A 24,557-nucleotide genomic window follows, 5' to 3' on the forward strand; every position below is an offset into this window, starting at 1 on the left:
AGGTCAGAGCTGGAAAGGAAGATAAACTTTACAGTTTGTGCTGGGTAGATAGCCACCTGTAGTGCTGTGACACAGCCCAGAGCTACAGTGGACCTAGCCCAAACTAAACCCCAAGCAAGTCACAGGCAACTCCTGAAACAGAAAATGCCATCCGCATCCCTCCTGTCCCCTCCTGGCACAGGGCAGCACGGGACTGCCCACACCTGTCTGAAAGGGCAGAAAAATGCCAGTCAATGGAAGGCTCTAGAGAGTTAGGTCCAGGGGAAAATGTTCCTGAGAAGGGGTGGATGGAGAAAACCCTACGGAGTCCGTCCCTTGAGCAGGTTCGGTGCAGGCGCAGCCACGCACTCACCCGCAGCACTCTAATGCCAGAAACAGCAAGAAGACTTGTTGAGCACTGTGGTTTACGTGACAAATCAATGTTTGTTCCAGATGTTGATTTTTTTAATTAAAAGATTTATTCAGACCGATGCAGAAGAAATGAAAGGAGTAAATGCAAGCTTAGAGCTTCAGAAGAGTTTCAAAGCTCGTTACTCAATATTATGGACTTGCTGTGTAATCTCTTCTCATCACTCATTGACCTCTGGCAAACAAAGAGTTGGGCTGACAGCGGCTTCCACCTTCCTTCCTCAAGCCAAGATTCTCAAAAATACCTTCTTTTTAAAGTTGTATTTCAACCTCTACAGACACTCTGTCCAATAATCTCTCTTAAAAGCACCATCCTACTTGTCTTTTGCATTTAAGAATCTTGCTGAGAGGGCTTCACTGGGAGCTAGGTAGGTAAATTTTTTTTTTACCAGGAGTAAAGGGGAAAAATTCCATAACAAGTGAAGCCAGCCGGCTTGTATAGAGACAAAAACTCTTTTCTTGATTTTTTTTTTTCTTTGATTTGTAAGACAATCTTGTTAATCACTGCAAGGTTTCTGAAGGAAAAAATGTCTGAGATCCCTACACAACAATATAAGTTAGACTCACGTGAAGCAGAAAAGATTGACTGATTTAATGATTAAACAAAAAGAGGATGTGTAAATGACTGAGGAATGTATCAGGGAAACATATTAACTGCAGTTTCTCAATGTGTCTACCTTTGCCTTCTTAATAATTCACTTAGAGGAGATGCTCAGGTGGACTATCTGAATTAGCTCTTGCTAACATTAAATGTAAAGAGGTTTTGTCTCTTTCAGTCGCAAAAAATCCCAATCAGACTACGTCCACTTTTTGACAGTTTATAAATATATCTGTCTCAGAGCTGATGAAAGCTTTCCAAATTTTGGATGATGTTATCCTCTTAAAATTTTGAATTTGGATGAAATAAAGTGTTTTTCAGATTTTCGCAAAAACAGTAACTGATTTCTTTCTCAGAGAATTCTGTGAAATTGTTCATGTTCTGAAGTGGGGATTAAAAATGTTTATGAACATTTTAATGTGAAGTAGGAAGGAAACTTCCATTAAAAGCTTTGCAGTGTTTGGATAAAACCAGAGAAAGTAGAGTGCATCCTAATCTGTCCTTGTCTGCATAATCTAGGTAGAAATGACAATGGACAGCTACTTTTATAAGTCTGGAACTGCAAATATTAAGTGCCAGCAATGCAATCTCAAGGGATATTGTGAAAAAAGTACAGAATTAATTTGCCGGTTTAGCAAAAGAAACCTTCGGCTGGGGCTGCACGGCTAGAAGGCGCGTCCCCTGGGTGGTGGATAGGGGATCCCTCTCCGGAGGGTGCACCGGATAAAATTGAAGAAGGTGCCGCGAACCAACACAGCCTAAGGGAAGGCCACCCTGACAGAAAAACCACTGGCCCTCCAAGTCATGGGGGTTGGGCAGGAGGCCAACTACCTCCTCCCAGAAAAAAAAAAAAAAAAAAAAAGTTGCAGAAACGACGAGCATCAGAAATGGCGGGGATGGAGAAAATCAGTAACAAAGTGAGGAGGAGGAGATGGAACTGGATCAGTCATGTCTTGAGGAAAAAACCAACAGAAGACTGCGCTGTGGCCCTTGGGACTCCAGAGCACGCAGCCGCAGACCGATCGAAGTGGAAGAACGATGTTCGTGCCTTGTGTGCCTCCTGGCACTGAGAGAATTCAGATTCAGAGATTAGCAAAAGAAATACTTTCACTGAATGAATTGGTCAAATGAGCTTAATGAGCTCAAGTGACAGTATTTTTTCCAGTCACACTGTGAATGAAGGTATTTTGTAGGAATTACCTCCAGTAGATGAACAACCTTCTGCTGACCACAGATGGAGAGTAAGTGGCTTTAAAAATGGAAGTTAATCGGGCATCTAGAAGCTCCCATTGACCTCAAACAAGGACGAGCATCTCTGTGACCACTGTGTGCAGGTGCCATTCCCTTCTTACTATCCGATTGCTTCCTGCAGCATCACGGGAGCTTTTCCCATACGGCAGCAGTGAGGACAGAAATAGCCGGGGTCTCAGCTGGCATTCAGTTTCTAGCACTTCCACTGATGATCCTCAGCAAAGGTAGAACCCTAAGATGGCACCTGTTCAAATACGATCAATTATCAGCTCTGTTGGTGCAGGACCAGTCTATCTCAGGCAAGCTACCAGACAGGGAGGTGTTATTTGTATTAGATGTTGTGGTAGCAGTGAGAAAACCACGATTCCCTGTGAAAGGCGCCCAAAAACAGGAGAGTCTCTGTCTGGGGGAGTTTCGCTGCTACCAGCTCGGGTGAGATCTAAACTGATGGCCATCCAGTCAAAGGTTCTGCAGTTCACTAGCTGCTTCATGCGCCAAACCGCGCTATCGCACCATTTCGGATTAATCTTACTACAGAACTCGTCTTTGTATAATGCAGTGGAGTTTTGCTCACCGCAATGTGTGAGTTACTGCTAGCTGGAGCCGGGGCCAAGCTATCCATGCCAGGGATCAAATTGGGATATGGAGTTATAATCTCCTTGGGATATTCTCTCCTCCTTGTTCCAGTTGGGAACATGCTCAATTACTACCCATATTAGGCGTATATTATCTTTTCCTCCATGAAGCTTAGCTATATTGCCTCGCAAATTATTGGAAAAAAAGCCAAAGCGCTATCCATTTATGACCAGTTCCATGTTCCTCCCCTCCCATCCCTGCAAAAGCCATCCCACAAAGCTTGCTCACACAGCCCTGACCGTCCCTAGCACTGCAAAGTGGTCTCAATGCGTGCCTGTCCAGAGCGGTGGGATGTCAGAAAGGAAGCCGTGGCTACAAGTTGGAAAGGAGAAGCTTGAAGGGTGCTTTCCCCCTTGCCTTATCGGTTTGGAAATGGAGGGGCGGGGGGAGAAGGTAGTTTCTGGTTGTAGCGCACATTTTCCTAGCTCAGCGTAGCTGGAGTACGCATGCTTGTGGTTCATCCTCACAAATGCCATGTCAGGCCCTGGGCCAATACAAACACCAAGTCTGTCTTCAATATATATAGTGAAAAAAATAGTTCCAGCTCATTCCAAATTAGAGTGTGTTTGCAGAGAGAGGGAGGAAATGAGGAGGGCTCTGGTAGTTGTAGCCGAGTAATGCTGGTCTCTGCCCTTAATAGGTTATGTTGTGGAAAGCACAGCTATTTTCCCTAGCTAGCATGCTTTAGAGTTGATTATAATACAAATAAAAATGTATTCAAACACACCAGGCCAAAGATCTCAAAGGAATGTATCTTGATTCTGTAGGATAAGAGTTTTCACAGGACTGTGTGGGAATTAAGGTGCCAGCACACCCTGTAATTTGAGGGAGATACAGGTGCTTTATACCACATGCCAGCGTGAAACCTCCAGTGTTCATTCCCGAATAACGCATGTTAACAGGTGACATGGTGTTTGTTGATATTGTCTTTAAAGTATTCCCATGTTGCAAAAGTCTGAAAAACCACCTCCCCCAAATTCAGGTGTTGGTAAAAACATTCAAACCTGACATTTAAATAGGCTCAGATCTTGAAATCTTCTTAGTTTTCTTGCGCCTGGAGATCCAGTCGTCCATGAAGCAGAAATAGCATGAATAAAATAAAGTAAAATAACACAAGAACTTTGTAAGAAAGGCAGCAACTGAAATGGATCCTGATGAGTGTTTGATCACAACTGAAGATAGGAAGAAAAAAAAGAGAAGAGTTTACTTTGTTTGCAGGTGGTCGGTCACTAAAAATTAAATTGAAAACAAAAGAGAGCATATAAATTAATAAATTATTCATGGCAATTAGTTTGCCAAGCATAAATCCATACAGTTTTCACTGAGACTAAAGATCTCAGTCTGGTTTCCTGGCCTGATTCCAGATAAGGTAATTACATTGTGCCTACTTAAATTTCCCCTTCGGTTCAGCGTGATGTATGGGTCTTCCCCCCTGAAAACTGTTGTCTAACAAATCTAAAGCCTGCCACTTGCCTTTCGATGTTGGATAGCTTTGGGTTTTGCTACAGGACTCTATACCTCTATGCCAGTAGGCTTCATGTTTCTTAGCTTGATGGCACTAAAAAATAGAGCTCAAGCTATAGCGCTGCTAAATCCTAATATTTCTAAGATTTTCATACAATTAAATATTTTAATGCCCTTGAGTGAAAAGTTTCAGCCATGCCAAAACCACACAATTCAGCCCAGAAAGGGCACTGACTTTGCCCAGCCTCCAAAAGTGTGTTCTTATCATTAGTTACGAACCAAATTTCAGTCGGGCTGCCCTCCGCAGATATGAACCTTGCATCTTAATGCTTCCCTGTGGGCTGAGGATTATCTGCACGTGACTTCAAGTTTCGGAGCAAGCTTAAAAACATTTCAAAAGCAGCTGAAGGCTGTTCCTGCAGCTCCACCTTTTGGGAGCTGGGGAAGAACCAGATTGCTCGAGTTGATTATTTCTTTACTAGAGAAGGGCTTAACCTTGTTGTATTTGTGGCTGACATTAATCTCTAAAATATAAAGAATAAAGCACCTTGGAGGTTTTAAAGATGCATTGATTCCTCACAGAAAGCCCTAAAATGCATTAGGCTGGAGGTATTTTTATTCTGAGCAGTTTCTGAAGGCGGCTCAGTATCAGCAAGGACCCTGATAGATACACTTCATCATCATCAAAATATTTTCATCTAGCCTTTCTGCTTAAGATTCACTTGAAATTGTGCCAGATTGAGATGTGCTGCAAGTAGCCCATGTTAAATATAACAGGTCCACATCAAATTCAATACTCTTCTCATACGTTTCGGTTGGATTTAGTTTTGAATCCTCCACTTGGAGACTCACAAGTGATTGCAACCTGAAGACTTCATGCAGTAAGGTGCTGAGTACCTTCAGCACTGTTAGGTAATTTCTGTGCTCCAGTGGGAGGTCAAATTGTCTGGTCGCCTTTAAAGAGGGCTCTGCACACAGGACGATGAGATGGTACCCTGTATTGGTGGGCTGAAGCCATTTGAAACATGCAGAAAGCAACCTAGGTGCCATGAACTTCTAGAACACCTGGGTCTGGACTACAGCACAACTCTACCTCTGCTGGAAAAACCAGGGGCATGTTGGAGACTGCCGAAGGGACTGATCCAGAGCCCCCTGGAAGTTAGGGCACAGACTGCTTCCACTGGGACTTGAATCAAGTCTGTGGTGAGCTTTAAGATGAAAAGATATTGCAGCAGCCAAGAGTGACCTTTAAGGGAGGAGAATCCCCCCAGAATAAATATCCTCACTTGTTGGTTCCAGAAAGTGAAGGGATGAATGAAAAAAATTAATAACTCACAGATCAACATAAAATCCTTTCTACCTCTTTTCACTGTTCAGCCGTGGATTAAATTGCTTTGATGAATATCAGACATGTATTTGCCTTTCATCACTTTTCATGTTCTAAACCTTGCCTCCCGACTCGGCTCTCTGTTTCAGACTCCTAAATACTGTATGTGCACAGGAGCAATTTGGTGTATATAATGATAGGCATGATTGTTAAATTGGTTTCCAGTGTCTTTCAGGCTGCGTCCCTGCAGAATTGCAATTAAACACTTGACAAACCACAAGGCTATGCTAATCCTGCTTCAAAAATCTCTGACGGCAAGGATGGCAGTCTGCCTTCCTTCTCCACTGAAAGACGGAGAGACCCAGCGTTACTAAGGCTCTTCTTAAAAATACTCTGTTTTTCCCCTTTGGCTCAGTGGTTCATGTTTCAGCTGTAACATTCTGCCCGAGTTCGCTATTGCCATGTAACAATCTCCTCTTTGTTTAGCCCTGCTACCTCATTTCTCTCTATTAGCCTTTAATCCCTGTCAGGGTTTCACCTTTGCAACGATGAGGTCACAGCTCACGTTGATTGGGAAAGGAAATCCTGATGATTGTTGCTGACAGAAAGCTGATAATGCTGGTTTGGGCAGCAATAAATTCTCAGTCTCTAAATGAAGACTAATCTTTGAGCCAGAAATCACCTCTTTCAGTAGTTTTTTTTGGGGCCTCATTCACAAATATTTTCCCATGCTCAAGCTGCTTGACCTTTGGAGCATTCAATGCACCTATGTTATTGTGCAGAACTGTTTTCCAGGGATCAAAATAAGCAGTCATCTATCAGTGAGAGGCAGGGGAAATTATGAAATAAATCAATGATGTTATCCTCATTGGGAATGCAGCACTTGGAGCTCTCTGTAGCCTCTGCAGCCCTAAATGCAAAATTGGTGTCTGCTGCTGACCCATTCTGTCCTGTCAGCATTTTTATTTCTTCAAATGACACTTGTTGTCAGGACCAGTTATTTTTATTTTTTCAGGACAAAAGTACATCATGCAGAGATATAAAAGAGGTGAGCAGGAGGGGGTTGTGCTGTTAAATTCATGTTGCTGACCCGATGAGTGATTCAATAAAGATAGTTCTTAAATAACCCTGAGCAATGCAGATGCTGCTTTTACAACATCATAAATGCTGTCTTTGGTGCAGTTCACCACTTTAAATCAAGTGTGGCCATTGAACTGGCCCTTCTCCACTGCAGTATCCATTATATGCAAATTCCTTGCACCTCCTGCAATGACACAGCTCCATGCCAGCAGCGAGCAGCAGGAAAGTTCACCAATGGTTGAACAAGCAGAACTTTACTGGAAATCCAATAATTCAAATTGTCAATACTGTCAAAAACTTAACTTCTGCAAATTATATTGTCTTTTTCTTTCTGTTCCTCCTGCTGTTCCCAAAACAGATGTTCCTTCAGCACACTGCAATCTAATCTACTCCTAGTGTCTTATCTACCTAACAGAGCCTCAGTGCTCCCAAGTGCAGCTTCTTTGTGCACTAATTCACTCCCGGACAGCTGTATCCAGGCTTAACGCTCCAAGAAATGAGAAGCTGGTGGTTGAAAGCTTCAGCTCGCTCTCTGCCAGTCTAGTCTGGCTATTGTTTTTGTCTCTGCAGCAGGCTATACTCACTCCTTTGATCAAAATAACCCTGGACTTTGGTCTGAATGCAGATTTGAACTTTACAAATTGGGTCTCCCCAAACTAACAAAGTGGGCATTTTACTCCCTTTCCTGCTAGCAGTAACAAAACTCCCTGCTCCCGTGCACAGCTGGTAGCATTTTAGTCAGGCAGTCCCTATGTAATCTATTAACATTTTTTTCTTCCTTCCACAGTGTGTTGGTCTTCCCAATGGTGAAAATCCACTATTGCCTGGCCGTAATTCTCTCTGAATACAGGCTCCAGCAGAGCTCCTGAGGGGAGCGATTCAGGTGCCTGAACACAGATGTGCAGCGCCATAATAGATGATTTAGGCCAGCTGAGATACCCGCACCGGGCTGGCGGCTGTGATGTAGGAGCTATGGAAGATACACACCTTTCCGGAGGGGCAGGCACAGCCCAGGTGGGCTGTAATACAGTCTTGAAAAGATCTCTAGCTAATTTCAGACACCTGCAGCCCATCCAGGCAACACCGTGCCATCAGAGGGGCAGATTGCTTCTCTGCTCATCAGCTGAATGGATAAGTAAGTTTGCCCTGTACATTATCAAGGGTCAAAGATGGATCATTACCTGATGGTATAGAAACCAGCACTTCAGTGTTTATACTGACATTCCCACCTTTGTAAGGACAAACATCAGTATGTTTGTATTATAATCCTTATGCCTACAGGTAACTACTTTATGTATCTTATACGTGTCTGCATCTGTCTGCATGTATCAGATTTTCCATTCCTTTTGTCAACTAAACCTACTGGCCTGTGGGTTAAACTCTTCAGAGGAGAAAGGGAAGCTTTGTTCCTTGAATTGTTTTGACTTCAGGATTCTTTCTGCTCTTGGTTTAGCGAGAACTCTAGCATGAGCTACACTTAGCTTGTGTGCAAGAAAAATTTCTCATTAGAGAAATTTGCCTGGACCAAGACTCCTAAACCTGCCTCACATCCCCAGCCAAGAACCCCTCCTCACATATCCACGTCCCACTTTCTGTCAGGGACAGCTCAGGACCTCAATGACAGCAACAAACACAACGGCTGCGGGTCAGACCAAAGGTCTAGCTCCCCGTCTCGCACCACGGAGCGTAAGCAGATACCTGGGAAATGCTTAGGTAAACTCAGCCCAGGGTCCAGGGAAGTACTGTTCTTGGAAAGCAGAAGCTGAGGAGCCAGCACACACGAAACGAAGACCTGATGTCTCCTTGGGGTTGGGGGAGCAGAAAGGAAGCAGGAAGGGTAAAAGCAGGAAAGCAGCTGTGATACAGAGAGCGCAAGCAGAGACGGTGGCCTGGTGAACCTGGTTTCCATTACCTGCCTTAGCTGAATAAAAGTGAACTTCCTCAATTGCAAGAACATTATCTCTGCAAGGGATTGGGCTGGATAGTCTGGCTCTTGTTTCTGCCCTTCATTTGTATGCCCTGGGACATTGGTGAGGCAAGTTACTGCATAAATGCATGGGTAAATACACTGCAGTTGTAGCAGTCAAATTCAACAGGGCCACAGCATCATCCCTGCCGTGCTCCCAGAACTCTATGCCTGATTACATATCTCACTGTTTTGTGCCGACTCCTTTGAGCATTTGACCATTTTCTGCCCATACTGCACAGCTCCATTTCACAAAATTTAAACCTCAAACTGAAAAAGGGCATAGTAATACACCCTAGAAGGGAGACGTGTGGGGAGATGTGCTAATTGCTGGTGGATAAAGTCCCAATAGATGGCACTTATTTCTCCCAGACCACATCAAACTTCCTTCCACGCATTGCAAACCGCTTTTTGTGTGTATCCCTTTACAAGCAGCTCTTAACAACAAACATGCTATCCTGCTTTTCGTACAGATCTGTTGCTAAAAAGAACATGTATTATGGTTTTAAAGTCACTTTTTTTGGCATCTTCCATTTTATATATCAATATAACATAAAAGCTAAAGAAAAACAAAGTAATCCCGATATTGCTGAAACATATACTTAACTCCTCCAAACTGACATCCCGAATCTTATCTCAAGGAGAAAATAAGCAGCTCAAGACATGGAAAACCCTTTAAGGAAGAAAAATTGGGATGTCAAGTACAGTGCCACTATTCTGCAATGCCATTTTAATCCAGTTACACAACTAGAACTGAGTAATTAAAGTCACCACAAAGCTTTCTCCAGCTCTGCACTGAATTATTATTCCCATTTCAAAATATAATCACTTCAGCTAAAGTAACCACAGTATTACTGTCACAGCTCTGTGCCGCTGCAGCTCGATAGGATACCTTTAATCTTTCTCAAGCAATATAGCTGAAGGCAGACTCTTGCAGCAGAACAGCTTGAATGCCATACCACAATTACATGACAACCTTTGGGACTGAGAATTGCCTTGGGTTTGGGAGATTTTGTATAAATAAATGTTCTTTCTTGAAAAACAAACAGTTAATTCCATCAGTATTTTAACCCCATTGGCTGCAGACACTTTTCCTTCAAACCCCGTTTTCCATTCTAAGATTTCTTTTTGTCACTTCTTTTTGTTCAAAGGTTGTATAACAATTATGACCAGGTCCCCTTCCAAATATTTGGCCTATCCTAGAGGTGACATATAATTAGTCTAGTCTAGTGCCTGAGAAGAAAAGGGCCTGGCGCACCTGACAAACTGGGTTTTCCAGGGAACTGAGAGGCTGCAGAGGTGCCCGACCCATGACTCCCGTGTGACCTAAGGCAGGAGGCAGGAATTTCAAAGGTCAGATTGACACTTCAGGGCGTGCTCCATGGCAGAGTTTAAGCTTCTAGTGCACTTGGCGATGAAAACTTAAGATGATTCAATACCAAAGAGCCTTGGTGAGATCTGATGGTTTCATCTATAACAGCTGTGCACATAAATTCTACCTGCTTAAAAAGATGTAGTGGCTAGGCGCTGAAGCCTAACATACTCCTATTGACTGAGCATTTGCAAGCTCCTGGTTTTCAGAACTTGCTCAGTTCTTGTATTTTTGTAGATTTTCTTGGCGTTCGAAAAAGTTGCCTGCCTGACAGAAAGGCCATCCCACCCGGGAACTAGGGAGCGCTTGCTCAGCAGCCTGAGAGCATGCCAGGACAAAAAAACAAAACAAAAAACCCAACAACAACAAAAGACCACAACAAAACACCACCAACAAAAAAGAGAGAGAAATCCATGCTTACTTCAATATAGGAAAACTGCAAATTTAGACTTTTCCTTATCAACAGGCAGCACATCATATGCTCCTCTGTGGCAGGATGCATGTTCACCCCCTCTTCTGGCACCCATCAGCTCAGGTCTGCAGTCACTCTGATTTGCCACAGCTTCATGCTTGAAAACATCAGGCTTGTTTTGGCTAAGAAACAAAAACTGACCTGAGGCATAGAAAATTTCTGCCCAAACACTAAGATCCAAAAGGAAAAAAAGTGCCAGACCTCACCCAGTCTATGGAGAAGGGGTTAAATATATTTCCTGCAATGTCAGACAGGTTCTAGCCACTGGTTGATAAAAAGTCCATGTTTTGAATTGCACAAAGACCGTAACTGTGCGTGGGACTGTGGAGGAAGGCTGCTTGCTTTGAGGCCAAAAATTGGACAAAGGAATTATAGTCACTACAAGTATAGGCACTCCAAACTGTGTGTACCCTACTTCTATGATAAAGCAAAGGTAATTTTTTTCTTTTTTTAACACCCTTGTGCTGTTATTTATAGCTGCTTTGTTCTGTTTATGTGATCTTTTATGGTAATGACCTATATACTGGACTGCTAAGAGCACCTGGGTTAAAACACCTTCAACAGCAAACCAGTCATTTCTTTTTTTTTTTTTTTTTTTTTTAAATACAGATCACATAAAAGACCTGGTTTACAACACAAGTGCTTATAGAGTTGTGTCAGCCATAGCGATGGGATAGCAAAGCACCACAGAGGGTTTGAAAAGACTGCTGAGGAGCAGGAGATTCTCAAACTGGCTTTGAGAAGGAAACCTGTCATGAGGTATATAACCCCTCTGAGTATTATGGAGCTGCTCTTTCAGACCTGGTTTGAGCCACCAGAACATCCGATCCCCTGATGAACGTGGAAAAGTCTGAGCTTGGCCAACAGCGACACTAGCTGCTTGTGTCCTTATAAGCTATACAATGCAGTATAAATCTATGTGTGCACTGAGGCTTTCCACCAGTGGCAGATTAAGAGCTTCAATGTGAGCCAGGAAGGGATTTTTTTTGCCTGTTGTTTGGTGGGATGCCGAGATGTGGACTGAACAGATTTGTTTTCATAAAAAGCATCTGGGTTCTAGGGAAATCACATTTCTGTGGAAAAACATGCATGCCCAGTCCCCAAAATATTGAGGCTGAAGTAGCAACATTCAGTTTTCAGTACTCTGCCACAGCATCATTCAGACAACAGAGTTTGTGTCCTTTCCCATCACGCACCACTTCCCAACTCTGGGGGAAGGCTTGTGGCATTATTGTGAGACTGAACCTGTAGAAGGACCTCAGCTATTCTGGAAGAAGGAATATGCAGTTTCCCTCTCCCTGGGGAACCATAATATCATTTCCAAAGAGATATATTTAAAATAAAAATAATTCAAAACCTGAATAATTGAAATTACTTATTGGAATGATTTTATGTGAATGATTAAATTTGAAAAATCTAAAGCCTCTTAAAGAAAGAAGTGATCGATTCACAAATTGTTTAACATGTTAGATGGGAGGTCTATCTTGCTCCATTACCCTATCTCTGGCAGCAGCCAATACTGGGTACTTGGGGCAAGCATGTAGTGATTCTTCCCAAGGACAGTCTCTGATCCTCCAGCAATTTGCAGCTCAGAGTTCCGGACACACAGGAAAGGTCTTTGAAAAAAGATCCCTCTGTGAATTTTACTTCTGGGAATCTGTGCAGCCACTTTTGTAACCTTGTGAAGTTTTAGTATCTACAATATCCTGTAGCAAGGAACGCCACAGCTTGATTACCCATTGTGTGAAGAACCACCTCCTTGTTCGTTTTCAGCCTAACCTCTGCTAATTATGCACCTACTAAACATCATTTAGTCTTTGCTTACATATTGTCAAGTGAATGCTGAAATAAAATATGCTATCACATCTACTATCATTATGATAGTAGCTAAACAGGTCACACATAAATGCACCTAGTATAGCAATATCCCTATGAGACAGCAGGAGTAAAAGGGTTATCTGCATTAGCATTTCAGTTTGTACCATTAGTGCACTTCTGAAGTTAATCTCCTGGTTGTCCCCACCTACTATGCTTTGGTTTATACTGTGGAGAGGTCATAGAGCAACAGCTGGATTCACCCTGGATGAAACTAAATCAAGATGCATACTAAGAGGGCTCCTAATGTGCTCCAGCCTCATGGATGTTGGGTACTATGGATCAGACTAGACTTTTTTTGGGAAAAAAAACCCAAACTGTAGTGTTTGTGTGTTTGTGGAGGGTGAACATCAACTCCTTACCTTCAACTGTTTCAGTCTCCAGATCTGATCCTTTTACGCTTCACTGCTCGCTAGTGTAGACAAAGCCTACACAATTTGCTCAAGGCGACAGAGAACATCAAGGACAGCGTGAAGATAAAGCTCAGCCCTCCTGAGCTGCTTCTTACCCCTTCAAGACATTTAACACAATTAAGTGGGCAGTTATAACCTACTGCATCCAAGCAACTTGGGCTACATATAGCCTCATACCAGGATGCACATCTGCTCTGTCACCAGCTGCAGTCAGTCATCGCATGGACCTGTCCCTCTCATCTTTCTTCCCCTCCCACAGAGAAATGCTTTTATTTCCATCAATGAGTGCCACAGTGAGCTGGGACAATTCCACCTACTGGCTTCTGACAAACCAACTTAGTCATAGATGATGATATAACTTGACTAATAATAGGTCAGCAGTGCAAACACTGTGAGGCCAGAAATAATATAGCACGATGATGATGATGGCCTCTTCGTGCTGAAGGGATAAGCGAAGGGCAGTATTACTTTTCAAATGAGATTTATTGACCGTGAGCTGAAGGCAAAGAGGCTGCAAGTCATTTAATCACTAGACTTTCTTCCACTGTTTAACCAGCGATTATTTGCACTGCTATGTAGGTGGTTTACAGTTAGTTGAATCATATTGCCTTGGTATCTTATAGGATATCAGCATTTCGATTCCTCAGTCCCAGTTGACGTGCCAATACTATTGTCAATTTGCTTCAAGTTTTATGTATATAATCTCTAGTTTAAATTTAAGGGTGGGCAGTGGGAAAGTACAACATTACTTTCTACCAAGTCCAATATATTTTATTTTCATGTTCTAGTCAGGAAAGCATGGTATTTAAAAAAATACCTTTCTGTAAATACCTTAGCACATTCTTTCTTATTTGTTATACAGCCAGATTTTGAGGAGATAAGGACTAGATTAAAAAAAGCGTTAACATACCTAAATATGACACATAGCTAATCTGTCTTGACTCTTATAACAATCTCACTAGGCGTCTGCAAACCTTCAGAAATCTGGCCATATGGAAAATGTTTTCAGATCTGCAGAGCCTATCAAATATTTGTTGTTGGCTCCCCAAGAGTTTCCTTTTTGGTAAACAAAAAATAAGGTTGATGTGTTATAGAAGGTCTAATGCATTAGCACTGTAGAATAATCAAACAAAAAGAAAACAGAGGGTGGGGAGAGAGAGACAAAGAGGTTTAGTCATTGATAAAATTCTCCAGTCAAAACTAATAGCAATGCTCCATTGACTTCAGGAAAGCAAATTCAGGCCATGAACTGCAATTGGAAGAAGAGAATAAAAGCATATTGTCTGGGGAAGACATATGTGCAGTGTAAGTTCAGACACGGATGCTACTCAGTTATTTTAGCATGTTGTATTTATGAGCCAAACCCAGGGCTGCAATTACCTGAGCGCTCCCTTATTTGAGTGTGAATTAAGTTTCATATAACATTTACTAGCTGCAGAACAGAGCAGTGCTTGTTTATATCGACACGGTGGCTTACATGATATTCCGAAGAAATGCCAAAGAGCATGGCAGGTGCTGAAGAGCCGTAGAGGGCAGGGAGGAAGACGACTTGTGTATGCAATTAGAATTGCAAAGGAAATTAAATAAGCAGAACATAATTGCCAGGTTGGTATTTAGCCTGTAAACAGGCTGTAATATACTTGCTTTTACAAACTCCTCCTTCAGAAAAATCTGATGTAAACTCTTTAACATACTGCAAATAATTACATTCTTGAATTTCCTTTAATCTCACATGTGTGGGACTTAAAACCTTGAGTGAGGCACCTGTGGTTTGAAGCCAATTTGTTGAAGTTATCTGTATCTGATAGTGCCCAACACAGCATTGTAAATTAGTCATGGCTAATTTGGTTATAGCTATGTTTTATCTTTTTTGTTATGACATCCTCTCTCTCTCTCAGGATGAGCACTATCCTCACTGCATCTACCTCACCTGTGTTTACTTTTCCAAATGTTTGTGATCAGGAGCAGAAGTGAACCCTGTTACCTTAACCTGAGCTGCGAGCACAGGGAACCATTTAGACTTCCAGCCATTTCCCCTCCACTATTAACAAAGATAGGAAAGCAAGCATTTGTAACTCTCTCTTTCCCTGTCAAATCAAGCCTGCAGCCTCCCTCCCAGTCTGGGGATCTGTCAATACAGTAAGATTATTTTTTCAGACTCCTCTTTTTGACTAAAGTCCTCAAATTCCAGTCAAATGGAGCAGAACAGGGTGATTTAGGGTTTTGCATTTAAAGCTCCCACCAGTTTCCATAAAAAATACCTGATATTGAAGTGAATTCAGTTCAACAGCGTTTTTAAGACGATTCAGTTACAGACCCTTGCTGGCCCTCTGGTACGAGTCACTGGGCAACAAATACCGTTGATAGAATTGAATTACTTCAATGACAGTTTCCTCTGACAACACATTGATGGTCTTTATTTCTTTATGGCATACAGTTTATGTGGTTTCCTATATTACTCTATTCATTATATTTTATTTTTGTAAAATGTGCCTATGTCTACTTTATATGTACATTTACACAAAAAAATTAATTAAAAGATGCAAGTTAGTGGAGACCAATAGCGAATGAGTTAGAAGAAGACGGAGCTGTTTCATTCCTGCTTCATCGATAAGTTGTTCTGAACCATAATCTCTATGTGCTTTCTGTGAAGGGGGGGAGGAATTAATTTAACTCTGCTTTTTCATACATAATAGAAAAATAATAGGATTTAAACTTTCTAGCCTGCTGCTATTAGTTCCTACTGATAGATCCACAAAGATGGATCCCACAAGACCCTCAGAGGTACTTCACACAGAGGTCTTCCTGGGCACAGCTTTTGGCAGACTGGGAGGTCTCATTTTTTTTTCCTGATAAGAACCAGCCAAGTGATAGCTCCTCTCATTCATATACTGGAGTTTGTGGTCTATAAATAACTTGTCTGATTTACATACAGGTAGCTATCAAATGCTCTTCTCTCATCTGAGCAGTTATACCGATATTATCCAGCAGCCACTTAGATGTCAACCCATTAGGCTGAAATTACTTTAATCAGATAAAAAAAGGCAAAAGCAGAACCATAAACTTCCAGCTCTCCCCAGCTCCTTGTTCAGTCTTTCTTTCTGCCTACATTGTTCTTCCATTTTGGTCAGTTCTTAGTTGAGCATTTTCAGTTTCTTTGCCCAGTTGCTTCCTGGTCTGCATTTTCCATCTTCCAGCTAAGTAAGGTAACACTGAACAATCTTCTCCTCCAGATTTGCTTCATTGCTTTAGACACATTCCTCTACTGATAGCATCTGCTTTTGCCTATCTTCTCTGAGGAAGATGGTAAGATGACAGAAAACAGCTTTTTTTTTGTCCACACAATTCTATATTTTCCCATTATGTCAGTTAGATTAAACCTAATTTTCCCTTTTACAGTGGCTTGTCAACAAATGGTTATGAAAGCCCATCAGCATGAAGCTGTGCTGGCTTTTATTCTGCTGAATTCAGTGGTGCAATTCCTGTTGACACCAATGACTGGATCAGCCCTGCATCAATAAAGTCAGCTCTCGCCTATCAGAGGGAGAGAAGGGCACCACCAGTTTAGATATGGCCATGCCAGCCATGCCCACCCTGTGTCTCCCCACCAGAGCAGGCCCCAGGAGAGCTCGGTGCTTTAGGGTGACCTGGACCTGGCACTGGGGTGGGGTTCAGGTGCTGGAATCCAGGCAGTTAGTCACAGCCTAGATGCCCCCTGGTCTCCATCCTCCTCCAGAAGTGTGTGGGTCTCCTGGAAGTCCTCCGTCATATCCCAAGCCGCACACAGATGTCTTGGACATCCTGAGACATCTAAAATGGCACCAGAAGCCCACGGTTAAACAATTGAATCCCACCCATCAGGTCCTTGATGACAGTGGTATTTCTGACTGACAGTCTACCTTCACAGCATGTGGTCTTGGAGCCACATGGAGGGGAGCAGGACAAATTAAAACAAGGCTTTCTGCTTACCAGTCTGCCTGGGGTCATTGCAGCAGGACTGGGTGGGCTAGCTGAAGGCCATGGGGGGCTATTGCACGGGGACTAGTATGTTGTGGAGGAGCCTCTGCAGCTGCGCACCACGAGCTACCAACTCACCAAATTCCCTGGAGACTCCAGGCTGGTCCTTACAGATTAATAGCCCTGTCTCACTTTTGCTTCAGACAGTTGCATTTCAGGTATACCTGCACCTCCATCAGTAGATGTTTTCAGACTGAAGAGAAGTGGCTGCTCCAGGGAGCCACTGTTTCCTTAGGAGGTGGCTTGACAGCATGGTCTCTGGTCTCCCAGGCTGCAGCTCCCTCTCCTCCCTCCTGCCTGCACACTCAACCGGCTGGCTCTGCTGCTTGGTAGACCTTTGCTTCCCATCCACTCATCAGGAGAAGACTACCTCTCCCACCCCAAAAGCAGGTATTTATGTCATTTTAAAGACTTCACTCAGTTCAAGGAAAGAGGGACCCAGGGACCAAGAGCTGCAGGGGGGAGCACTGTGCTATGGGGCACTGAGCCCTCAGACGGGCTCTGCAGGATCAAACCACCCCTCTGGGACCCTCCCAAATCAGGATATCCCACTGCAGACTGCAGGAGCTAATGAAAGCCACCCCATTAGCACAAGGTGGTGAGCACCCCTCAGCAACATGGGTGCCGAACTGGATCTCTGCACAGAGCTCAGGACTACAGAAGATGCTTTTCTTTTCAGCCTCGCCAATTACTATCGCCAGCTTGCAGTGGTTCCAGCCAGCCTTTCCATTGTTTCTGTGAAGTTTCTGGGTTATTTCCACAAACTGTCTTAACACTTTCATATATCTAAAGCTACCTATTAAGATTAGCCAATTAATAAAATTTTTATTAACCAATTAATAAAATTTTCTTGTTCTCCCATGGAGTCTCTGCCACCCAATGGTTCAGTACAACTGGCATTTATTAACAAAACATAGATTTTTAAGGTACCCATCTACATAGCCTCCACAGAGAGAAGAAATGAGTAAAACATGGTGTGAAGAGGTGAAACACTTGCCCAAGGTCTCTTTATAGTGTCGAGTGCCTGACAAAGCATGAACTTTTCATTAATTTCAACAGACACCAATTTAGGCTTTTAGTATTATTGCCAGAAGATGAAATAAAAGTCAGTGTCCTGACCCCTGTGCAGTCATGGAGAGTAACTGGATAATACTGCTTTAGATAGCTCGGGAACCCCCCACCAGGCCTCCTCAGCTTGCACTGGAAAAGCCATCCAGACCCCTGCCACAGCAGCCGAGCACATAAGAAGCCAGGTCTGGTGCAATAAGTATGGTCAGTTGGAAACAAGCAGAGCCAGCGTGGTTTTGCTGTACACCTGGTGTTGCGTAGAGAGCAAAGACACAGCGAACCCTTCCTCCTATTACAATTGCGTTCCTCCCCTCCGTGGGCAGCTGCTGCTGGACCCCGCTGACTCTGAAAGGCGCACGACCATCCATCCAGCTCAGTCCAGCGCTTCCTGGCTAGGAGGTCAATCCTGTTGGCTTGTATTTTTCCTCCTCCTTGCTTCAGTAGGAGTGTTTTCTCCATTTCACTGGAACATAACTGACTGCCATGGAAAAGAGGTTGAACCAGGTCTTTCCCAGTCCCTCTTGCCAACCCACTGCCTCTGTGTTTCAGAGGAGATGGGGGTCCAGAGAAAGGGGGTGTTGAGTTTTGCTGTGGAGATACCAGAGAGGCCCTGCTGACCAAACTGCTCTTTGAACTGCTCATTCTCCTTCCAGAAAGGTTCATGCAGAGGCAGCCTCTAGACCAAGTGTCAAGTACAAAACCACCACTGAAGAGAGCATCTCCAAATCCAACCTCAACTGACCCCTTTGTGCCTGTTCAGAGTCCTGTTGCTGCTGCCTAGGTAAGCCCATCTCTACCCTAGATGTGGAGCTCTGTTTTAGCTCCTCTCTAACCCTGTCTCAGTAAGCTGTTTGTCTGCAGATCTGGGAAATCTTGTGGGTTTAGGAAAAAAAGCTCCATTGTCAATGCCCTTCAATGAGAGCAATCTTTCAGCCACCCATGCCTATCAGCTAACTGTGTTTGGCCAGACATCAGAAAGTCAAGCCTGAACCACTGACAATTTCAGTATAACCTTTGCCTAAGAGGAGTTCAGGAAGGCTCACATTTTCAGACTGCATTAACGCCGGCTTCTTGGCTTGCTAACATAGATGCTTTCCTGCATCTGTCTGCCCACCTCACCCACATAGCCTTCTTCACTGGGTCTCTGCCTGACATGGAGCCAGCAGCTCTACAAACACAGTGGCTCACAGGGGCAGAACATCTCATTTCGGTTTGACTGACACAGACATCGGCAGCTGAAATACTCATTCCATGTTCCCAGCTGTTCCACATCTGAGAAGCTTAAGGAGGAGGTGGAATAAGAGGTCAGGTGTGAAGCTCACTCAGGGTAGGGGTAAAAAGGAATTACAATCATAAACATTTACAGAGAGATCAGCAGCCAAAGGTACATGAGTTGGAAAGAACAGAGTTGCCTGCATGAGTTCAAGAAATATCACTAAGTCTCGCACATATAATTCAAGACAAAATGAAACTCACTGTTAAAAAAAAAGAAAGCAAAGCTTACCATGACCTGTTAACTGATGGGGTCTGATTAAAAAAAAAAACCTATGACATTTAGTGGCTGCAAACAGGGTCTTTAATCCATAAGAGGTGAAGTGCATCATAAGTTGAAGGCTACAGAGTCCATTTTTCATTTTGTTTTGTGCAGTTGTTCTTTGTTCTTTGTCATCTATTGATACAACAGATTACCAGGAAGCATCAGGTTGAGCTGGACAAATGGTCACCAGCTCAATATGTACAAACATACAGGAATTTTTCCACTTTGGAAGGAAAAAACATTCTTTTCTAATTTCTAAATACTAGACAGCTGGCCACAGTTAAAGCACCATCTAGTACTTTCTGGTTAGCCTTACTTAAACACATATTTGTAATTTTCAAAACCTAAACTGTAGTTACAGAGTTATGATGGTATCCATTACACTGGTGCTTTTTTATCATTATTACAACTTCTGCCCAAAATGTTGGCAGTATTAGGACAATTCAGCAGCACATAATTTAACTTACCTCGCATCCAGAGTTGAGGGTGGTCCCTCTGATCAGGTCCGAGGTCACTGATGGGGCAGGTTCAGAGAAAGGTGCTCTTGCCTTTGCCAGGGTCAGTCTGATTCAGGGAACCCAAAAGTCTTTCCCTTTTATCAGCTCCCCCCCCCCCCCCCCCCCCCCCCCGTGTTACCTGCACCACACCTCACTCATGTGAGAACCGTCAGCTAATGGCAAAACAAAAGAGCTAATCACCATCTCTGGAATCAACCTGCGAAGGTCATTCTGCGAGAATTGCCAGGCCAAGATATTTATCACCCACGGTGTCAGATACAACTGCTTTTCTTTGATTTGATTTTTTTTTTTTAATTTAAATGGGGTGAGGGAATCCATTTCCATAGAGCAGTACCAACGCCAGCCTTAAGCTTGGTGTGATCATAAAATAACAGTGCTTTGCCCTCGTGGGATCTCAAACACTTTCCATACCATTAAATCCCGCATTGCACCTCTGCGCCACGTGAATCATCAGACACCAGCTGGTGACCTGCTCCTCTCGCCGCAGAGCGGAGGGACTCCTGTAGCCCAGTGGAGGGACTCGGGTAGCCCAGTCGCCGTTGATGAAGCGAAAGGGAGCGAGTCGTGACTCCTGTCTCCTTGCTCCTCATGGTCGATGGCTCAGTGAAGTTACGAGGTTACAAGAGCCACTAGCAGATGTGTAAGTGAAGGCATGGAGGGGCTGGATATGATATACCCAGGTACCAGAATAGCATCAAACAGCCCAGATCCTTAATCCTCACTTTTCATCACTACTAAACATCATTTCAGCATAAGCTGGGGCATATGTCCAATGATATAATCACAAAACTTCCAAGTTGTTCGTAGCTACCTACATGACATTTAGCTAACCTAGCCGAGTGATTAAGCACAGTTCCAGAGAAGAGCCGTTCTTGTGCTTCTGGACCCCAATCTACCAAGAGAGCGACCAGCGCTGGTTGCAGGAGGGGAGGGAAAGTCCCACCTTGTTGTTGTTCGAAGTCCCAGGTCGTCTGATGGGACAAGCCAGCTCTGCCAGTTGCCTTTTAACACAGGCAGACCCCAAATGTCTTCTAAGAACCTGATTGTAGCATGAGTTCATGGAGGGGCCATGACATTTTGTGGCAAGTGAGAGCATGCTATCAGCAGGACATGGGAATTAGTGCGGGAAACTTGTGTCTGCAAGTGGTGTAGACTCCATGAGGTGGCTTCCCACACCCCTGACCCAGTGGCCCTTGCTGCAATACGGTAGTCTGGGCCCACAGTGAGGGACTGACCCTTTGCTTCAGCACTACTGGCAGAAGTGTCACCCGTGACTGAAGCTTGCAGAGCGTGGTGGGTCCCCCAAATGGCCGTGCAGGCTTGAAGGACAGCAGCAGATAGCAGCCAGTTCTCTCATCTACAGCACACACAGAGAAACCCTCAGAAAAAAAGATCTGGAAGCAGAAGGGAGAAAGTATGTTTATATCTTGTGCTCACATGGCTTCTCTGCATTAGCCACAGTCCGCAGGGATTTAACCTGGCTCCTCTGATCCAACGTAGGTGAAGCATGATGGATGCACGTATTCTGTTTGCCACGGATGCAGGAAGCTCAGAGACCCCCTGTGCGGCCTGTCTTCCCGTAGGGAGTGACAAAGTACCATCCCAAATGGGAATATCTTACAGAAAAGGGCTTTTGAGTCTTCTGTATTGCCTCATGCTTCACATTGGCTATTGCACCTTGAAGTGATGGGGTACGTGGATTTAATTGTAAGACATAAACTTAAAAGAGGGTGGTCATAAACTGTCCTATGCAGGTGTCCATGGTGGCGTAATCTAGATGTGATACAGAGTGCCATGGTGAAACACTCGGGGTATGAAAGCACAGCGTGCTTCTGTCTGTCTGCCGTGACCCCAGGACAGGTTTTCTTTCTGCAGCTCTTCAATATCTCTCTTCTGGGTCAGGTGGACATGTTTAATTTCAATTGCCTAGTTACAAGTAAACATTCAGCCAGCGATAGAAGAAAAAGAAAAAGATGGATGCGGGGACTGAAAATAAGAAGAGGGAGAAGAGAATCCAATAAAGGGAAAAGGAGAGGAAAAAAAAGAGATGAAATAGGATAAGGTGAAAGCAAAAAAAAAGCGCTCATTACAGAACAGATAGTGCATTCTTAGCCACAGCAGGAATGAAAAATCTTTCATCAGATCAATGATTTTGGAGACTTGGTGGGTGTACTTTATGTCTCTCTTGTCTAGTAGCAGCAATTTCGACGCAGCCTCACACCTCCTGCGCTCGCCACAGGCAGCGGGGAACAAAGGCGCTCAGAAAGCAGCAGTGACGTTGGGAAGGGCTTTGGCATTCCTTGCCGGTGCAGAGTGGGGAGAACCATTCAGCATCAGACCAGACGGGTAATTTGAGGGAAGGGCGTCCTCCACAGGCACGCGGGGCCGCCCGGGGAGCCCTGGCCGTGATGGGCAGCGGCTGAGGTGCGCAGAGGGCAGGCGAGGGTGTGGGGCTGCCTGCAGGCAGGTTTGAAATCTCAGCCAAACTCAGGACCCTGAGGTATAAATCAGATTCCGGTCCCTCTCACTGCTTCTGCTTAGGAAAAAGGGTATTTCTTCACTAATGGCTGAGGACATGCTGGCCAACCAGAAGTGGCTCTGGCGTTTTTATCAAAACTGTGCTCGCTTCAGACTTGGCCAAGAGAGAACAATCAATCAAGTGCTATTTGCGACGGCGACTGACTGCATGCCCTTGGAATGAGCATCCCTGGGAGACCTCAGCTGACATCTTTTAACAAGCCAGCAAAACACCCAACTTAGGGAAGAGAAGGATTTTTTCTTTCCTCATAGAAAGAATGGCCTTTTCCACAAATCAAAAGGAATATGTTTAATTAGTTCTGACTGGGTGTTAAACACACTAAAAACCAAAAGCAAAGCGGCAGCCAATGGACCCAAACTCGAACCTTGCTGTGGAAAACAAATACTGTTCAAATGAGAAGACACAATATCAAGTGTATGCCCACAGTAGAAAAAAATTGCAGAATGCTTTTCTAAGTAGATTTTGATTTTCTCAAAAAGAAAAAGAAAATAATATTAAGGAGCACATTTATTTATTTTGATTGTATTGAATTCCCACAGCCTCATCTTGAATTCTGCTTGGAACTACCTCGGATGCATTTTGAATGCCCAAAACTTAAGATACTATGCTGTCCATAGCATCATTTGCTTATTTTGAGATGCACTACATCATCATGCAAAAAATAGGTAAAAGTGGAGTTTACCACTGCGTGAATATTTTTCCTGCTATTCTTATGAAGGGTATCCTCACAATTTACTAGCAAAAAAAGTTAAATGAAACAGATGGTGGGACGACGACGACAGGGGGGACGGGAAACAAACAACCAATTTTCTACATTAACTCTAACTTTTGTACTGATCTAATACAGCACACAGATCATATACAAAAGACAAGATCATTTTCCAGACACTTTACAATCTCATTTAGACAAAGACAAAATGCAGACAAGGCACGCACTTACGGCAAACAAGCCGACATCCCTCAGTCGTCCGTCTATTTCTGTAGAGGAAGAGCGAGCAATATTTTACATTCACAAAAGCTCTCTGAAATAAGTCACGGTGACACGACGTAAGGGGAATTGCCACTGTGGAGGATGTGGAGGAATCTGTGCTCATCTGACACACGCAGCAAGGCTGGACCCTGAGCCCCCGTACGTGCACAGGCTGCTGCGGGTGGTGGGTTGTGAGCCCTGGGACTTCCCATGGAGGCAGCCCCCGGAGAGCCCGGCTGTCACGGGGCGCAGGGCCCACAGGGAGCCAGACTGGGTGCATCTGGCCACTGAAACCGGTGCACATTGCCCACTTGCGTGGGGGCTCTCAAATGCCACGGCAGCTCACGCCGTGTGACACCCAGCATAGCAAACGCAAGGGACATCCCCACAGGACACCTGGTTTTTGACTTCACGTGGAAGTAAGCTAAAGTAGTTGATGTTCCTTTCTCAAAATCCTTGTAGTGCTATTCACTGGTCACTCACAGGGTATTTGTAAACTATTTATTGCCACTGTGCAAGTGCCTGTTGTCTCAGCAACCTGTAAAAGCAGTTGCTCTGACTTGCCTGGTCTCTCATAACCTCTTCCACATATTTTCCTTGCTCTTCAATTTCTCCATTACCATCAGATTTATTTGCCCATAATGGCAGCTGTGAGGGTACCAAGTCCTGGCACAGCCCTGAATGCGCCAACAAGCTCTAATTAGCACGACCAACCTGTGATGGCCTTTCTCTGTAGCCCTCCCCTGCAGCCGCTTCCCCCGGCTCCTCCTGGGGTCTTGGCCACCGCTGCTCCAGGCCAGCGCTGACGTGGGGCGGCTGGGTGATGCCGAGCCGGCCACCATGGAGAAACTGGTGTGCGGAAGGGCTGCCAGAAGCCTCAGCTGGGGCCTGCACACATCGATTTGGGAGCTGCACTGGGGCCCTCAGCCTTGGTTCTTGCCTGGGCTGTGCTGCACGTGTGCTGTGCCCAACCATGTCAACCATGGCCAAGCATCACCAGTCCTCCCCTCGGCCTGGGCTTGGCCTCGGCGCTTCCAGCAGCAGCA

The sequence above is a fragment of the Platalea leucorodia genome (assembly GCF_965183815.1).
Source record: "Platalea leucorodia genome assembly, chromosome: 4".
NCBI classification, from domain to species: Eukaryota; Metazoa; Chordata; class Aves; order Pelecaniformes; family Threskiornithidae; genus Platalea; species Platalea leucorodia.